This window comes from Dromiciops gliroides, chromosome 1 (genome assembly GCF_019393635.1).
Source record: "Dromiciops gliroides isolate mDroGli1 chromosome 1, mDroGli1.pri, whole genome shotgun sequence".
NCBI classification, from domain to species: Eukaryota; Metazoa; Chordata; class Mammalia; order Microbiotheria; family Microbiotheriidae; genus Dromiciops; species Dromiciops gliroides.
In genome coordinates this window covers 373,427,566-373,446,623 of record NC_057861.1, presented here as the reverse complement: position 1 = coordinate 373,446,623, position 19,058 = coordinate 373,427,566, and the positions used below count along the sequence as shown (strand labels likewise).

General features: G+C 33.1%; 1 pseudogene; it reads right to left on the bottom strand.

The window, feature by feature from the left end:
• Positions 1-351: 351 nt before the first annotated feature.
• On the bottom strand, positions 352-1,238 carry LOC122737038 (annotated as a pseudogene).
• Between the last annotated feature and the right edge of the window lie 17,820 nt (positions 1,239-19,058).

Here is a 19,058-nt window from a genome sequence, read left to right as displayed (position 1 = left end):
AAATCTGTGCTCACTGAGACAAGGGACAGCATTAAAAATCCACACCTGACATCAGAAATATTCTGGCCTACAATCACAAGACAGTGAAACTCCAGATCCCACAGAGAACAATAGGAATGTGCTGAGGGCCCTTGACAGGGTGGGTCCTGCTTTCCCTGGGTGAGGGAAAACTGAGGAAGCCACCATCAGTGTCTCCCCCCCCAAAGCCATCCCTCCCCTTGGAAGCAACTCAGTGAGCTGCAGCAGCCTTCAGTTTGGCAAGAGATGGCTAAGGTGAGGGGCACTTTTCAGCAGAGGCTGAGCTGCTCAGGGCAGACTAGAAGTAGACCATCTTGTGAAAGAGTCTGTTTCTTAGGAAGACCACCAAGGAAAAGAGGCATAACTGGAAGAGGTACGCTTTCCCAGGGGTCTTCGCTTCATTGATGCTGATGATGAACAGTGGGAAGAGGATAGAGAAGAGGCAGCCACTGATGATGTAAGAAGACTGCATTGCTGTGAGGAAGGCCAAGGGTAGATCAAATCCAAAGTAGTAAGACCAATTCCTTTAAATGTTTGATAATCACTGATGCATTTCAATCCCTTTGTTGAACCAATGGTACTCAAAACAATAAAGTGAATAGAGAAGAGAGACGTGCAGGAGACTGAACAACTGGCTAATGAGATGGATCAGGAATAGACTGACAAACATGCCCTGGATCAGGAAAAGGGCCAGTAGTAAGAGGTTAAAAAGCATGTCGGCGATGATCTTACTGACACTTGGGAATGGTTGAGGTTTTCTCCCATATACCTCAGCAATATCCTGAAACCATATGGCATTCATCACTTTACTGAGCACAAACAGGGGGAGCACCCACAGAGCACTTAAGATCGAGCTGAGGATAAACTCCAGTCAGGAGGGATCTCCATGCAGAGAGGGATCTCCAATAATTTGAGCTGTTACTGACTGAAGCACAGGGATAAATACTTGGTAAAAACAGGAGAAGACTGAGCCAGAATACTCCTCCATTCCAAGCACAGCACTGGAAAATTCTGCTCACTATTCTCGGCTCACTCTCCTGCTTTCTCTCCTCACATCGGGCTCTTCTCTGTGCTTAAACACTGCGTGCCCTTCTTTGAAGCTGCTCTTCCCTTTTCTGCTGGACCCGGGCATCCAATTTGGAGATGGTGCAGATGCCCCAGATGGAGTCCTTGATTCCCCTGACAAGATCATGGAGAAATGTTTTGACAATGTCAGCCATCTCTACTTCTGCATCACTTCCACCACCCAAATTATCAACTACAGGGAGAAGGAAAGAGAAGGACCCAAAAATACCTCATCATGAAGAGCCTGGAAAAACAGAACCTGCCTATGGCCCTGCTTGGCTCCCCTGTTGCCCTCTGCCTTCTAGCTGGCACCACTCCCCCAAGAATAATTTTTTAAAAACCTCACTGCATTTTCTTTTTATTTCAAATTTAAACATGGAACTGAAGATATAAGAAATTATGTAAATTAGTATCTAATTATTTTTATTAACATTTTCACAAAATGTACCAGTCAAACTACATACTTTTATGATTATAGATATTAAAAGTTGGTTTAGTTTTTTCAAATGTTCTTCACTATTAAAATTTATTTGATGCCTAATCAAAAACAAACTATGAATGGTCCAGAAATCATCTTGCAACTATGATGATCAAAGGAAATTGTGATTTTCCTAGTGAGATTTTATGTTATTTATTTAGAACATTCTCTTGCTACAATTTTTCAATTGTGGAGCAGAAAATTTATATTCTGTAACAGTCTTTTCTCAGGTAAAAGCAATTAAACCAGGTAAGTAATATAATACAAAATGTATCCAAGAAGCACAAATATGAGTTTGCTGAATTGAGATTAAGATGAATTCTCATTCTTTGTTTTCCCTCTTCATGGTTATGATAAAGGAAATGATCATATGTAAAATACCTAAAATTTAAATAATGCTAGGTTGTTACAATTTGTTTAAATTTATTCTCTTATTTGATTCTGCATAATAATCCTGTTAGAGATGACAAACCTCAGATTCAGTGAAGTTATATAAGTTTTATAAGTTCACACAGAAAAATAAATGATAGATCAAAGTCAGAAACAAGTATTTTGTGGTACAAGGTCAAGAGTTTACATAATACAATGTTTGGAAGTGAGTTCAAATTCATCTCATACTTATGAATACTCTTTTTTTTCTTTTTAAAATATATGGCTGGGGAACAGATCACCTAGATGACTTTTCCACAGGAGTAAGAGAAGACTAGTACTTTGTATCTTTACAAGACAAATGTGAGGGAAGGGTATTACTAAGAATTGGGAGGGAAATGCAAGGAGGGGATTTTGGAATAATGGGGCATCAGTAACATATGCAGCACCTATCCATATCTTGTATAGCATCTTGAAGAACTTTATATTGCTTATCAGCATACTAGGGTCATGTCCTGCCACACCTCATACCTGAGGTGAGAGAGAGAGTTGTTTTTACCGTGACTTTGGGGGTTAGGATCTTTAGATCTCTTGTGGTCCCACTGTATATCCACAACATTCCCCCTCTACATATTTCTGGGCAGAAAGGAGTAAAGATTCACCTTCTGTAGCTACTTCAAGGCTGAAAAATGGCACATAGAGATGTCCCTGTTGATTAAGGATAGAGGGAGCAAGAGGTCTTATGGGCACAGTCTAAGGGTCACAGGGGCATCTCTGTGGCTTCAGTGAAAGCTTTAATCCTAGAACCAACTAAAGTAGTGATAGTGTTACAAAAATAAAGTCCATACAGAAAGATGCATGCAATGATCAAAATTATAGGTATGAAAGGAGCAAATAGTGAAAACAGCCATGAAGTACAGGATAGAGTGCTGGAGAACAGTTGGTTGTTAGTGTTTGCCATGATATAAATGCAGCACAAAGAATATTGTTTGTTTGTTTTTGCAGGGCAATGAGGGTTAAATGACTTGACCAGGGTCACACAGCTATTAGGTATCTAGTGTTTGAGTCCGGATTTGAACTCAGGTCTTCCTGAATCCAGAGACAGTGCTTTATCCACTGCACCACATAGCTGCCCCCAGCACAAAGAATTTTGAATCAGGATCACTTCATGTTCTAGTTACTCCACCAAAGGAATGACAATTGCTGAAGTTTTATATATCTAACACAGGGAATTGTCCCAAGACCCCCTTTTTGCCCTATGCCTTTCCTCAAGAGGGAACACTTTACAATACTACTGACAAGTGCTTAAATATCTCTATGAGGGAACCAACTACATCCTAAGCTAGCACATTCCTTTTTTGAATATTTAAAATTGTACCGAAGTTTATCTTCACATCATCATTGAATATGACTCCATATATGTTTTGTTGGTTGCTCACAGTTCTACCCTCTGTGGCCAAATAACTATTTCACATGACAGCTTTTTAAAAAATATATATTTGAAATTATGTATATTAACTAATGGATGTGTGATGTGAGATAAGTCATTTCCCCCCTTGACCTTCAGTTTCTCCATCTATAATATGAGGATTAAATCATTCTGAGGGTCCTTTTAAAATTTAAATTATATGGTGCTTTGATTAGTGCTATTCTCATTGGGTATAACAGGTTAGAGAAAGAGAAGGGAAAGCCTTTTAATCCTATAGTCCTCTGCCAATATTTCATGATAATTATCCATCAAACAACTATTGCACAAGGACTAACTAAGGGATAGCTTAGTCTGACAAGACAAAAGACTGAAATACCGTCTAATATAAATCTGACAATTAAAATTGAGGAAACCATAGAACCTATTCTTGATTTACTCTTGTGGTTCTGAGATGTAAGTACCCATAATTGCATCTTTTTATTAATATAATAGATATAACAATTAAAATATTGTATCTTTATTAAGATGTATCTTTATAGGATGTCTATATATACATTTAGATCTATATATGTATGTGTTTATATATGTATATATGTGTGTACATATACACACACATATATACATATACATACATACATACACACACACACACACACACATATATATATATATTTGAAGCCATTTGCTTAAAAATCTAATTTCTGTGGGTGAAGTAACAGTCTACTATAAAGCCCTCTCCTTTGTTTCAGTTAATAACAAAACCACAAATGATAGGTATATTAAACCTTTTTGCTATTAGCTCAGATTGACTCTCTATGACCTATATTCCATATCTTCTTCAGATAAGAAGAGATATGATTGAGCTGAATTGATTTCTTTATTTTCAATACATTGCTTCCCAATGGCATTTACATAGATTCATACAAGTCTCAGAATTATGTAAAACTGTTCTTTCAAACTGGCTCAATAATATTCTATTACAGGCAAGGATCCATTTGAAAATAATCAATCTCACAATAACTATTTTCAGAAATTCTAAGAAAACAAATTAGAATAAAAAGCTTTCTAATGGTTAAACATTTTCCCCTCTTCATTTTTATTTTGATTTTTTAATATAGAGACATGACCAGAGGAAATTTCCCTCTAACCTTTATTGCATTCATTATGTAGGAATTGCTTGATGTCCACAGGATGGAAAAAACATCACATTTGCAAAACTGGGAGGGTATTGAACATAGAGAAATTCCCTAATTAGTAGTTCGTTTGTGAAATTTATCATGATTATATATTGATTTTTATGATTTTTTGGATATAGGTAGAAACATATTAATTCTACAATAAATGTGTTTTTTTTTATCTCAAGCTTCAGAATACAGAGGCAAGAAAGAGGATTTATTGTAAGGTATCTAGTTTCCAGTTTTCTATGTGACTTTAAATAATGATACATGGTGTCAGTGTAATTTAATCATTTTCTTAATATATCCTGATGGTTTGTAATAAAACAAAGTCTATGGCCTTTTCTCTCAGACCAAAGACCCCATCCTCAAAGTCAGATCTGGTTCATATACTTTACCTGCTATAGGTTGTTTATCTCACTAGCAATCCAATCTATTTGGTTAACATCATTTAAAGGTTGAATATATTACAATGATGTCAGGGGATTAGTGACTCAAGTATAGATGAGACCAAGGAGAAATTTAGAGACCACCATCTAAGCTGATACAATGGTTGCCATCAGGAACCAGTTTATGCAGGCCAAATCTTATCAGTATAGTCCTTCATCTTATCTAGATAAAAGAAAGCCCACCTAAGGCTCCTTTTGTGAGCTTAAGGTTGGAATAGGTTTGACACTGAAATGATTTGATATAGTCTCTCAAGGAGAGTTTGTCTTTGAGTGGAGGGAGAGGGAGAACTTAAGAGTTCTCTGGATCCAATCATTTTTCACACATACAATTATTTGATTTGGTTAAGCTTCAAACATGTATTTGCTATGTAAATAACCATAGTGTGATTCTCTAGACACAAGGGTAGTGAAAGAGAGAGAATTGATGGAAGACCTTTCATCAAAAGACAAATTTTAAAAAGTGATTCTATAGCAAGGTAGCAAATATAGTGGTGACTGGTGCCTGAACGTATGACACCAAGATATAGAGCAGCCCTAGTTGAGCAGTGGCAATTCATTGACTCCTTGAACAACTGTTTATGTGATTTAAATGACTTTCTGGGTTGCACAATTTAAGATGGTCAAAAATAAAAGACGTTACTCTAGTGATTGTGTGAGGCTTTCAACTAGTTCAATCCTATGATGATGGTTAAAGTTTCTAAAAAAGACAGAAGATTCATAAAGGTCTTGCTGAAGTTGTCTCATTTGATCTTTAAAATCATCAATAAAAGTTCTTTATCCTATCACATTGTGATGCTTGAGTCTTGGTGTAACATTTCAATCCCACCCCTTCTGTTTGTGGAATGGGGGATTATATGTATATATTTCTGCTGAAATGGTAGTAAAAACCGGAATGGCTAGAAAATAAAATTAAAATAGAAGAAGAATTATATAGTGGCAAGAGGAAATAATAATTAACTATGATTAACCCTGTTATTTATAGATGGAAGGGGGCAGAATGATATCAGAAAAAGGAAAACCAAATATGTTTTTTAATTTATTTTGGAGGGGCAATGAGGGTTAAGTGACTTGCCCAGGATCACACAGCTAATAACTGTCAAGTGTCTGAGGCTGGATTTGAATTCAGGTCCTCCTGAATCTAAGGCCAGTGCTTAAGGCACTTAATTAAGGCCACTGCGCAACCTAGCTGCCCCTCAAATATGTTTAAAAAAAAAGTTGTTCTGGGGGCAGCTAGATGGAGCAGTGGATAAAGCACCAGCCCTAGATTCAGGAGGACCTGAATTCAAATCTGGACTCAGACACTTGGCACTTACTGGCCGTGTGACCCTTGGCAAGTCACTTAACCCTCATTTCCCTGCCAAAAAAAAAAATTCATTATAGACAAAATCTGAAAACCTATTTTGGAATTGCTGAATCTCATGAAATATGATTATAATTGAATATTAGTGTGTTATAAGGAATGATAAACTGAACATTTTTAGATGATACTTAGAAAACGTCCATGAACTATCAGAGTGAAAAGAACAGTTTAAGGAAAATATAGATGTATATACATATATACATATGTTTTCCTTAATCTTCAATATCTGTATATACACATATATACATATATGTAATCTGCATATGCATGCATATTGTTTTACCTTATATGTGTGTACATACATACACATACATGCATCCATGCACATCAATACTTACATACACACCAGGGCAACAACATATTCAAGAAAAAACAACTTTGAAATATTTTTTCTTTGATTTCTTTGGCTTATAGGTCTAGTAGTGTAATAACTTGCTTCAAAGGACTTGTAAAGTGTAGTAAATTTGTGGGCACAGTTCAGGATAACTTCCCAACATGATTGAATTATATCTCCACTAAAAGTTCATATCCCTATTTCACTTGCCCATCTGACATATTTTATTCATTTCTGTTATTTTTGCCCATTTGGTGGGTGCAAATTAGCATCTCGGTGTCATTTAAATTTTTCATTGTATTTTCTTCCTGGGGTATTGATGTTTTGGATTTCAGAGTAATATTTTACATGTATAAAATAAAATACACAATATTATAAAAGGACCTATTACATTAGAATATAAATATAAAATATTTTTAGGAGTTCATACACTAAAGGTTAGAAATTCCCATTTATATTTGTTATACTCCAAATTTGCACAAGTTACCTTTCGTTATTAGAAAGATAAATGTATCAAATTAAAATCATAAAGTTGTCACAATTTAGAAAAATATGAAGAATTCACAAAATTCTAAATTTCCAAGGAACTCAGTGTCATCCAATTATTTAGTTTCATTAGAATTCAGATTCATCACATTGGCAAAGGAATTTTTAATTCTAAAGTATATAAATAATTAACATATTTATCAGTTGGAATTTTCAACTTTATCCAAGTACAACATTTAACAGAGTATGTTTCATGCTAGATGTGATGAGGGCTTGAACTAGGATGGATGCTGATTGACTGGAAAGAGGTGATCAACTACAAGACATATTATAAAGTTTGGAATGATAATTTTTTTGCAAATAATTAGATATATGGGGTGATAAGGAATAAGAAGTTTGAAGAATATGAGATTTGCCTCACCTAGCTGCCTGCCATAGTCATCTCTGAAGTCTTTTATCTAAAATCAGGAAAAATTTAAACACCAAGAGGCAAAAAGAATAGGTACGTATGCCTTATAGAGGTCAGCATTTGGAATTTCCAGCTCACTCAACTTGTCATCTACAGATCTGCTTGGTTTTAACTCCACAGATACAGAATTCTATGCCATATACCCCCTGGTTTCTTCTTTACATCATTTTCACAAGTTATTCAAATCCCCCGTGCCTAATACAGCACCTGGCACATAGTAGGCATTTCAGAAATATGTATTGAATTGAATTAAACATTCCGAGACCATATGTCAAGCTCAGAGAGAGAGGGATCACTATGACTTTCCTTCAGCATTGTCTTTCATAATGAATCCATCCAGGCATAAATGAGTCATTTCATTTAACATTTTGTCTTAAAATATAGAGAAATTTTATTTTGTATCATATAAATCATTGTGCCTGAACCTACTACTATGATTGGTTAAAATTTTTATTTCAAAATCCTATCACATGACATATTTAGAAAAATATAAATTCAAAATATTTTAAAATTTTTTTAAGTAACTTGATTTTCATATATGTGTTTGAAGATTTAGAACTTGAACATAGATATAACTAGGTAGGAAAACGCTGAAGAAAGGGAAATCAAGAACTAATAATTTTATGAATAGTAAAATATTACAAAATACTTCCCACTGAATTTTATTTGTTATTTATACAGGCTTTTCCCATATAATAGTTTTCCAGTAATTAATTGAACCTGTCACTCCAGTTTTATGGTTAGTGAAACTTTCTAGAAGTATATATCACCACCTATACACAATATCTTAAAAAAGCACTTTCCCATAACATAACATAACATAACATAGCATGGCATAACACAACACAACACAAATATCATTCCTGTTAGATACCTTCCTTTAGACCACTTGACATTACATGAATGCTGATGCAGCAATGAACTCTTTGTTCATTATCCCTAACTTTTGTTTCATGATTATACAACCTCCTTTACCAGTAGAGAAGGAGGGGGAAGTTTTTGGTGAAATCTTTTATGCTGCTTCTGCATATAACATATTATGGGAGATTGCTATAGCTTATTTATGCTTACTATATATCTCTGTGGACCTGTAGATGATTCAACATTTTTCTTCCATGGAGATTGTGTTATTCCTTGATTCACAGCTATAGAGCATCATTGAAAGAATATCCCTACAAATAAATACAGAAGGTGTATTATGAAGGTACTTTAGGTCACTGAAAACTCTGGAAAAATTTCCCACCTAATTCAGCTCCTTTAATTCCTTCTTTCCAATTATGGGTCAGATTAATGTTTAATTTAGTGTTTATTCATATATATGTATATATGTTTATATATATATATATTTATATATATTCACAGTGTTTATTTAAAATATGTATTTAATTTATTTCACAGTGTTATACATAAATACTGTAATTATGCTTGTTTACATGAATATATGTTATTACATATAAACACACATATAAATATATACACATGCATATATGTGTCCACATATAAAGTGTTATATAAATATATGTTGGATACATATATATTTATACCTAATTTTATATATATTTATAAATCTATAGATCTCTTTCATACTCCCTTCTCCCAATATTACATCTTTTAAAAATATTTGAATTCATGAAATTGACATTAATAATTAGAAAAAGATAGAAAATGCATATTAAATCTTTCACAATGAAATAAGAAGGAAGTAACAATATAGACACTAGCTATGTCATTATATATTGGAAGAAAAATAAAGCAAAACTGAATGATGTTTGGTTATAAGAAGTTCATCCAATGAGAAAAGTTAAGTAAGTTCTCCTTCTCCTTCTCCTCTTTGCAAAGATGGGGGCTAAATCAAAGAATCATAAAGTTAGTCTGTTAGGGATAATAGTTAGAATCCCCTGAGTTGAACGCCATTATCTTTGAGGGATTAGGAAATTGAAATATGGAAAGGTAAAATAGCCTGCTCAGTGTCACAAAGCTAGCAATTGCCAGAGGCAAGATTTGTACTGGAGCCTCCTGACTCAAAATCTGCCTCCCACTTTGAAATAGTACAAATACTATCAGATATAATTGATAACTACTTTTATTGAATGGACTCCTTGTCTCTCTTTTTTCTCCATTGGAAGTAGTAGCTGACTAGGCAAGGGAAGTAGGAAGGATATATTTGGAATAGAAGGTCAAGTAAAAGTCAAATATCAATAAAAAATAAAATAGCATTTTTATTAAATGTTATACTAATCTACAAGATACTGATTTAGACACATGAAAATATCATTTTACAAAAAAGTATTTTATCTATGCTTGAATCAAACACATTTCATGATTTAAATAATAGCATTTTCTATGAAAGGTAATGAAAAAGGAAAGGATGTTATTTCCTTTGACATGAAAATGCAGAAATTTCTACTTTTCCCTAAAATTAAAGGTACCCAAAAGCTGAAATATGCCAAATTGAATAAGGAGAAACAGTCTGTCTGTTTATTGTTAATTAGTTCTCTGACTTTGGAAGTCATGCAAATTTATTTCATTTTTTTCTTAAATAATATGAATACATTTTATATTTCTAGACTTTTGGACACCCAGGAATAATTCATGTTCATTGACATAATGCACAAACTTTTAAATTTCCTTTACTCTGACATCTTAACAGTTGTCAACTCCTTTGTTTCCATCTTTAGTATATTACATCCATCCCTCAATTTAAAATCTCATTTCCATTATCTTAACTCAAGCTTTCACTGTTATTCACATTGTAATAGGTCGTATACTTTTCAATATTTCCCATTTCTAATACATAATAATTACATAATTATTTTGATCTTCCCAATATTGTATACTGGAAAATTGGTGTATATTAATTCACAATACTTGGACTCAAACAAATCAACTCTACTTTTTACTTGTCCTAGAATTTGGGACATGTTAGTTATCCCCTTTAACTATCACTTTCCTCCTCCGAAGTGTGTTTATCTTGTTTGTTTGTTTCATTGTGTTTTGGTTAGGACCTGTGATTTCTCTGTTGTAGGAAACTCTCAATGTGGAAATACTCTATAGCAAACCACCTTTGCATAATGGAAATTTTTCTGTGGTTTATAGTTTTAGAAAATTAGCTATGGGGCATTAAGAGGTTAAATGATTTTACTACGGTCACAAAACTATTCATGTGACTTAATTTCTTATTGAAGAAAAAGATTTATCCTCCCTCTACCATGCTTCTTTCTTCCTCAAACATTTTTTCTATGCTGACATTCTACTTCTCCTACTGTTGCTGCGACAACTCTTTTCTGAGAAATGTGTTATCTTGATTCTATCTAACTGGTCCAATACTCCCTATCAGGATATTAGTTTCCATTCTATGTACTGTCTCCCACTTTTCTACACTGCATTCTTAGAAGACTAATTAACCTTATACATCAAAATTACCATTACTTTTTTTTAAAGAGTTATTTTTAAATTTCATTAAATCTTTCCAAATTACATGTAAATATTAACAATCATTTAAAAATTGAATGTTACAATTTTTCTCCACTTCTCTTACCACTTTCCAAACCTTTGAGAAGACAAGCAATATTTTATTGATTCTATGATCAATTATTGCATGCAGTTATTCAAAACACATTTCCATATTAGCAATTTTGCAAAAGAAAACACAAAAAATCAAGAAAAATTTTTTAAAAAGTGTACTTTAATCTGCCCTCAAAGTTCATCAGTTCTCTTTCTGAAGACAGAATTTTTCACTAGGGGTCCTTTGGAATTGTCTTGCATCATTGTCTTGATCAGAGTAGCTAAGTCACAGTTATCATCCTTACAACATTGCTGTTACTGTGTACAGTGTTCTGCTAAGTGTTGAGTAAATATTTGGTTATTAATTGACACTTCTTTTCAACAATGACAATAACTAGATTTGATAAAACAAATTATTGACTGAAAATAGTAAATTAATAGACCTAAATGTTTGATTTAATTGTAATTATTTATAAGATAATTTTAAAAATAAAATCAATACCACAAAATAGAGCCAAAATTATAGGCAGCTAAGTGGAGCAGTGAATAGGACCATGGGCCTGGAGTCAGAAAGATCTGAGTTCAGATCAAACCTCAGATACTAGCTATGCAGATCCAGTTAAGTAATTAACCTTTGCTTGCCTTGGTTTCCTCATCTGATCATGGGTATCATAACAGTACTTTTCTCCCAGGATTATTGTAAGCATTAAATATGAAAATAATTGTAAAGTCCTTTTCATAGTGACTGAAATATTATAACTTCTATATACTAACATTAACTTTATATGAATTTACAAAATTGTCTCAGACAAAGAAATTTTATTACTTTGGTAAGTTGAGAAATACAGTAGCCATAGGCTAATCTAGTTTAGGATACACGTTTATGAGCAATGGAGTCTTTTTAAAAGTGAAGAAAAAAGAAGAAAAAAAAACAAGATCATAGAAAGCTTTGAAGGAATTCAAACAACACTAAATCATCCCAAATTATGAATAAATAAAAAGGAAGGAGTTCTATACATTTATTAGAAGTAAAACAGATTTGCTGATGTTTCTATATAACATTGAAGTTATTACTGACAATAGAGCTACCACATTTTCCTCCTAGAAAATTATCATGTTATAATTGTATTAGCATACTATTCTTTGTTTTATACACACCTGTATTATATGAGTAAGTGGAAACTGTATTAATAAAAAGACTAGAACTGACAATTGTATACAAAATAAATTAATGATAATAACATTTTTAAAAATCAGATTGCTTTTCATAATACTTTTTTTCAAAGGTAAATATTTCAAAACAGTGGATACAATTATGGAAGTTACCTTGGGTTTGATAACCATGTTTAGTTATGGTATATGACAGATTCTTCTTCAAGTTTATATTGCACTAGATGAGCCACCATGCTCAGATTATCTCTGGATACTTCACAAAGATATGGTTTCATTCAAGTAGATATTTCCTTTACTTAAATATGTCCTAACTACTGTGTAATGTACTAGATCGTTTTTATGAGTCAAAATGTAAAATAAAATGAAAAGCATATGATACGGAGTTCCCTATTCATTAGCTTCTTTTTAAAAGGTTGGTCCTTAGAAAACATTCATTACTTAGTCTTTCCAACTTTTCTGAACTCAGAAATTGAGTCCCACTACAAAATCCTATGAAAACCCATAAGAAACTCTAAGCCATGGCTACATATCAGAGAACTTTGGTGAAGGCTCTAATATTATACGATGTGCATTGATCCTTCTGGTAGAAATATAGTAAAGAGAGACGGATTTTTTGTAAAGTATTACTGGCCTCACTCAAAGTTCCTTTTAGCATCAAACAAGGATCAAGATGGCCTTTCTTGAAGACTGGATGAAAAAAAAAAAGACTTGATGGCCAAAAAAAAAAAAAAAGAAAAGAAAAAGAAACTTCATAGAGACTAGAAGAGCTTTTCTGTGTATGGTAAACTGCAGAGAGTTCATCAATACAGATTCTGTTTGGGAACATAATGATGATAACGTGCCCAGCTGTTTGTTTTTTGCAAATGATTAAAATATGGTACTAATCACTTTGCAGATTCTATTCATTTTTGAATACTCAACTTTTCTCTGTTCCTCCCCAGAAAATGTGTTTCTAAATTTCTCAGTAATTTTGAATATCAATTAGTCAAAGATGGTATTGGAGTACACAAAAAGACATTGGACATTATTCAGCATCTCTGAGATAAATAAAGTCATAGCACCCACTAATATAACCTTTCTGAATAAATGACAAAGCCTTCATGTAATAAAACTATTTTAAAGTGTAAGTTCCTATCACCTTATGGTGGTAGAAAAGTAAACTTGACATAGAGCTTTCCATAACACTGTGGACCCAGGAGACATAGGCCCATCAGGTAAGAACCACCAACAGTAGTGGAATCGTGTTTTACTCTTGGTCACAACACTATACAGTAATGGAAGCAACTGAATAAGGCAATTAGCCATCCCTTACCCATAATCATTGTTTCACAAATATCAATGTGGTAAAGAGATGTCAATTCAACATTCTTTTAAAAAGTGAAAAGTTGGAGAATCAAGTTACATTTTACAAGTAGTCATCTCCCTGGTATTCATTTCATTTCTCTTTTTAATCTTGTGTATCTCCTGGCTCTGAATATCTTTCTTTGTATTTCTGTCCTTGGATTTGATTCTGGAGATTTTCTTTTATGTACTCAGCTTGGCTTATTATTTAACATTTTTTTCCTCCCCTCATATTATGCCTTATCTCCATGTCCCTATGAAGGGATTACTATTTCATGTCATTCATGCCACCACAATTTGTCTAATCACCACCTTTGTGTGCTTGCCTATCCTGAGGTATGATACAACACTCTCCCAATGGCTATAAATTGCATTCAAAAAAAGAAGGGTATCAAAAACACACAACAGGACCAAAGTGAGATAGCCGCCATATGAAGCCAAAAATTCATGTCATTATTGTACTACTAACGTGGTCTTCTCAGACTGTATATAAATAAAAGACTGCTATGATTAGTTTTGTCAAAGCTCTTTTCTTATACCTAGACTAAAGATTTGTCCATACTTGAATTTGCATCTACCTGGCTTTGCCTGTCTTGTATAGATTTCTAGACACTGAATCAGAATACCTACTTTGTTTCATAAACATGATATTTCCTTATATTTTGACCTGTCAGTTCAGGTTCTGATCTTTGCATCATCTTAACCTGATGTATCAACCAGAATTAATATGAAAAATCTATCAATTGATACATATTTATTAACTACTTAATATGTGTTGCACATTGTGTTAAGCACTAGAGAGAGAAATAAAAATTAAAATGACAACAAAAATAAGTCCTTGCTGTTAAGGAAAAATGTTTTCAAAATCAGGAGACCTTGGAAGGAGACATATAATGCCAGACATCTTATATAATTATCATCATGGATTATTTGTTTCTCTTTTTCCCATTATAAACCTGTAGTCAATCAAAAAAAAATCTACATTGGACAGTCTTACTCCCCATATCGAAAAAGTTGTCTCATTCTTCATTCTGAATCCTTTATCCCTCCATCATGAGATAGCATCATGATTTCCCTGGATTCATGGTTGGTCATTGAGATGATAAGAAATCAGAATTATATTATTCTAACATCTATGCCATAGTTTAGATTCTAATGCATCTATGCCCAATTTATGGGCATCCCCTCAGACTCACATTCTTTGCTGTCACCAAGAACTATAGGTTTATACATCTTTAGAGTTTGTTTTGCCTAGGACTAATCTAGCTTTAATTTAGCCCTCCTTGAATTGCCCCTCCCCCTTTTCTCCTTTCCCTGCTATTCCCCTATTTAGTAAAACATATTTAAGTAGTATTTGTGTATTCTTTCTTTTTTCTTAGGTTCAAATATAAGCTGTTGTTCACCATGTGTGCTGCTAAATCATGTCTGATTTTGACTTTTGCTTCATGATACCAGCATTATTTTTTTTCTGGCTTCACACTATTTTTTTTATTTGGTGTGAAAACTCATAATTTAATTTATAAAGTTCTTGAGCGTTTTCATTTTGAAATTTTCATTTTGCCCTCTGGTTCTAAGAAATCTGGGCAATTTTATTACAAGATTTTTGTAAATATGATGTCTAAATTAATCATTTTGGTCATGTCAGATAATACAGTGATTCCTATTTTTCTTTATCTATTTTCAAAGTCAGAGATTATTTTTGCTACAAAATACTTTAAATTTTCTTCTTTTATCAGTGCTTTTAAAACATTTTAATATTTATTTTAACATTTAATTAGATGTTTTAAAATTTAATATTTATTTTAATAATTTTGCCTTATGAAGTCATTGGTGGGTTTTCCTGCCACTATATTTATTCCTGATAGTGGGATATTTTTTTTTGTTTGTTCCTTTTTCCAGGCTACTTCCTGATTTGGTCTTGATATTAGGGCTGGTTCTACAGCACTTTTGATGGGAAAATATGAACTGGCTCCATTTTTGCTTTATTGCTGTTTCTATTAAAAGAGGTGGCTTCCAGACTCACTTTGTTTGATTGTCTTTTGGACATTACAAATTGCATGTTCTAAAGATGTCTTATACTTTACATAATCAAAAATTAAGATATTATCCCCCCACCCTCTCTTTAACTGTTACTCTTGTAATATTCTTTACATTTATACAATGTTCCAAGAACCTTCCAGTAATTCAGTTTCATAAAGTAGGAAACAGACCTATCTTTTTATAGCATTAAATGTTAGTCTTCCTTTTCTATGGGATACAATCAAATTGGGCATCTCTTTTCCTTACACATACTACTTAATTTTGCCTTTGCACTGTTTGTCTCCCTTGTTGAAATATACGCCTTCTTTTCCTCTGCCTTAGAGTGTCATTCTTCTTTTAAGATGTAGATCAAATACTATCTTTTCCATGAAACATTTCTTTTTAGCTAAAATCTCCTTATGTCTTGTGGTTTCATTTATTGTGAGAATATCAATATTGTTATAATTCCATTACTGAATACTGGAATGTGCCCTTACATTAAAAGTATCATCAATTAAATTAATGTTTAGAGACAGTCTAAATAATGTGAGGTTATTAGCATCCTCTTCTACTATCTCTTCCCCTTAATTGTCACCATAGAAATTAAAGGAACTAGCATTTTTAGTGCAATATTGAATAATAACAATAATCCAAGACAATCCCAAAGGACTACAGACTGAAGTATGCTTTTTTTCAACTCCTTCCTTCCTTTCTTTCCTACCTCCCTATCTTCTTTTCTTTCTTTTCCTTTTACTTGAATTTTCTTGTACAAAATACAAGAAATTGGAAATGTTTTACATGATTGAACATGTATTACCTATATCTGATTGCTTACCATCTCAGGGAGGGGAGAGGGAAAGGAAGAAGGGAGGGATAGAATTTGGAACGCAAAACTTTAAAAAAGTTAAAAATTGTTCTAACATGCGATTGGGGGATTATGTATACATGCATACATACACACATATATATGTGTATGTAAGTATGTATATGAAAGGGGCCATGGAGAACTTCAGAGACAACTCTGCATTACTATAACAAACTATTAACCATCAATCATTGGATTCACCATCTTTGATGTTTAAACAACTCAGTTCCTAAAGTCTTATGTGAGGAATTGAGATGATACTGAAAGCAAGAATAATTGGCAAACAATAAATCTGTGCCAATATATCGTTGTCATAATTTTGAAAATATTAAGTGATTAATGTTCATGAGATTTAGAACATATAAAGAAAATGAAATATATAGAAAATCATACATGAAATTATTGTTCAGAAAAGGGGCCATGCACTGATAACATATAACCTTAAAGTGTCCAGGATTGTCATATATCTGTATATATCTTTCTTCCTTCCTTCCTTTCTTCCTTCCTTCCTTTCTTCCTTCCTTCTTTCCTCCCTTCCTTCCTCCCTTCCTCCCTCCCTCCCTCTCTCTCTCTCTGACACACACATATACATAGATATAAAGTCATATCTATAGAGATGTTCACATTCAAACATATGCTTACATAAATTCATAGTTATATACTTCTGTGTTCTTATAAAATTATATTAAAAGGTTCAATGTTTTAAATTATGTTCCTTTTTGAACTATAACTTTATAGTCACATTTTGGAATAAATGTTACAAAGACTACTATAGAAACCATCAGATAAACAAAGATTAGTTAAGTACCTAGTAAGTGGCAGACTTTTTTGTCTATAATTATCCAGTGTCCTCTCCTTCCTTCTTCAAAAAATTCAGTGCTTGGCTCACGATCTTCTTCTCCAACTATTATCCTCATATTAGGTGACATCAACATGCATATCGAAACTACTTTAAACCGCCTGAACACACTTCCAGTTCCTCAAATACCACTCCACCCCAACACCACTAATTACTACTTTATAACACTAGACTATTTCCTTTAGCATTTTTCCCTTGATTCCCTTGATATTTTTATTCTTCCAGATGAATTTTGTAATTTTTTCTAGCTCTATAAAATATTTTTGATAATTTGATTGTTGTGGCACTAAATAAAGATAATAATTTGGATAGGATAGTCATTTTTTATTATATTAGCTCAGTATACCCATGAGCAATTCATGTTTCCAATTATTTGTATCTGACTTTGTGGGAGAACTATTTTGATTATTTGCTCATAAAGCTCCTAGGGGTTTTTTTTGGCAGGTAGACCCCCAAGTATTTTATATTGTCTAGATTTATTTTAAATGGTATTTATCTATCTCTTGCTGCTGGTCTTGGTTGGTAATATATAGAAATGCTAATGATTTATGTAGGTATAACTTGTGTCCTGCAGATTTGCTAAAGTTGTCAACAATTTCAAATAGTTTTTTTTAAGTTGATTCTCTATGATTTTAAAGTATAACATCATATCATCTGCAAGGAGTTACACTTTTGTTTCCTCATCGTGTACTCTAATTCTTTTAATTCTTTTTTTCTCCTATGGCTATAGAAAACATTTCTAGTACAATATTAAACAACAGAGGTACTAATGTGAATCCTTGCTTGACCAGTTATGGGTACTCTTAATGTATAACAAACTCACATCTGTATCTCCCTAACTACAGACCTAGTGATCTTTCTACTGTACCATGTAGGTATGCCATTAAGATTTTGTTAGCTGGGGCAGCTAGGTGCCACAGTGGATAGAGCACTGGTCCTGGATTCAGAAGAACCTGAATTCAAATTCGGCCTCAGACACTTAACACTTACAAGCTGTTTGACCCTGGGCAAGACACTTAACCATAATTGCCTCACCAAAACAAACAAAAATAATTTGTTAGCCATGCTAAATATCCTTTCTTTTCTCTCAGCCACTTTTCAGTCATACCTTATTTCTTTTCCATTCTCTCAGTCCGTGTTGTACCATTGTTATTAACCAATTTATTATGTCACTTTCCTTTGTTCCTGATTGGTTGCCATATATATATATTGCTTTTTTAAATGTTTTCATTTCGAGTCCTTTTCCTCAAGTCTTTGTTCCATTACGTTTTTCTTGATTTAGATTGATTTTTTTCCAGATTCCTTCAGCTCAAGTTGCTTTCCATGAGAAACCCCATAAGCAATGTCATAGCTGATAATTTTGATTGAAAGCAAGGATATGGTCTGTTCACAATTATCCATAATGCTTGTAAGAGAAATAGTGTATTGAATATCCATAAGCTCCATTTGTTTCGTGTAATGTTGAGAGAAATTGAGGAACGTTCTCAGCATTCTGAATGTCTTCCCTATCAACAAGGAATCATCAGCTTAGGCCTGGAACAAATCGTGGAAGTCATCTTTCCAAAGCCTTCATTTTATAGAAGTGGAAACTGATAACTGATGTAATAAAGTGACTTACCCAAGCTCTTACAGATTGTAAGTGGAATAGATGATGAGACTCAGACT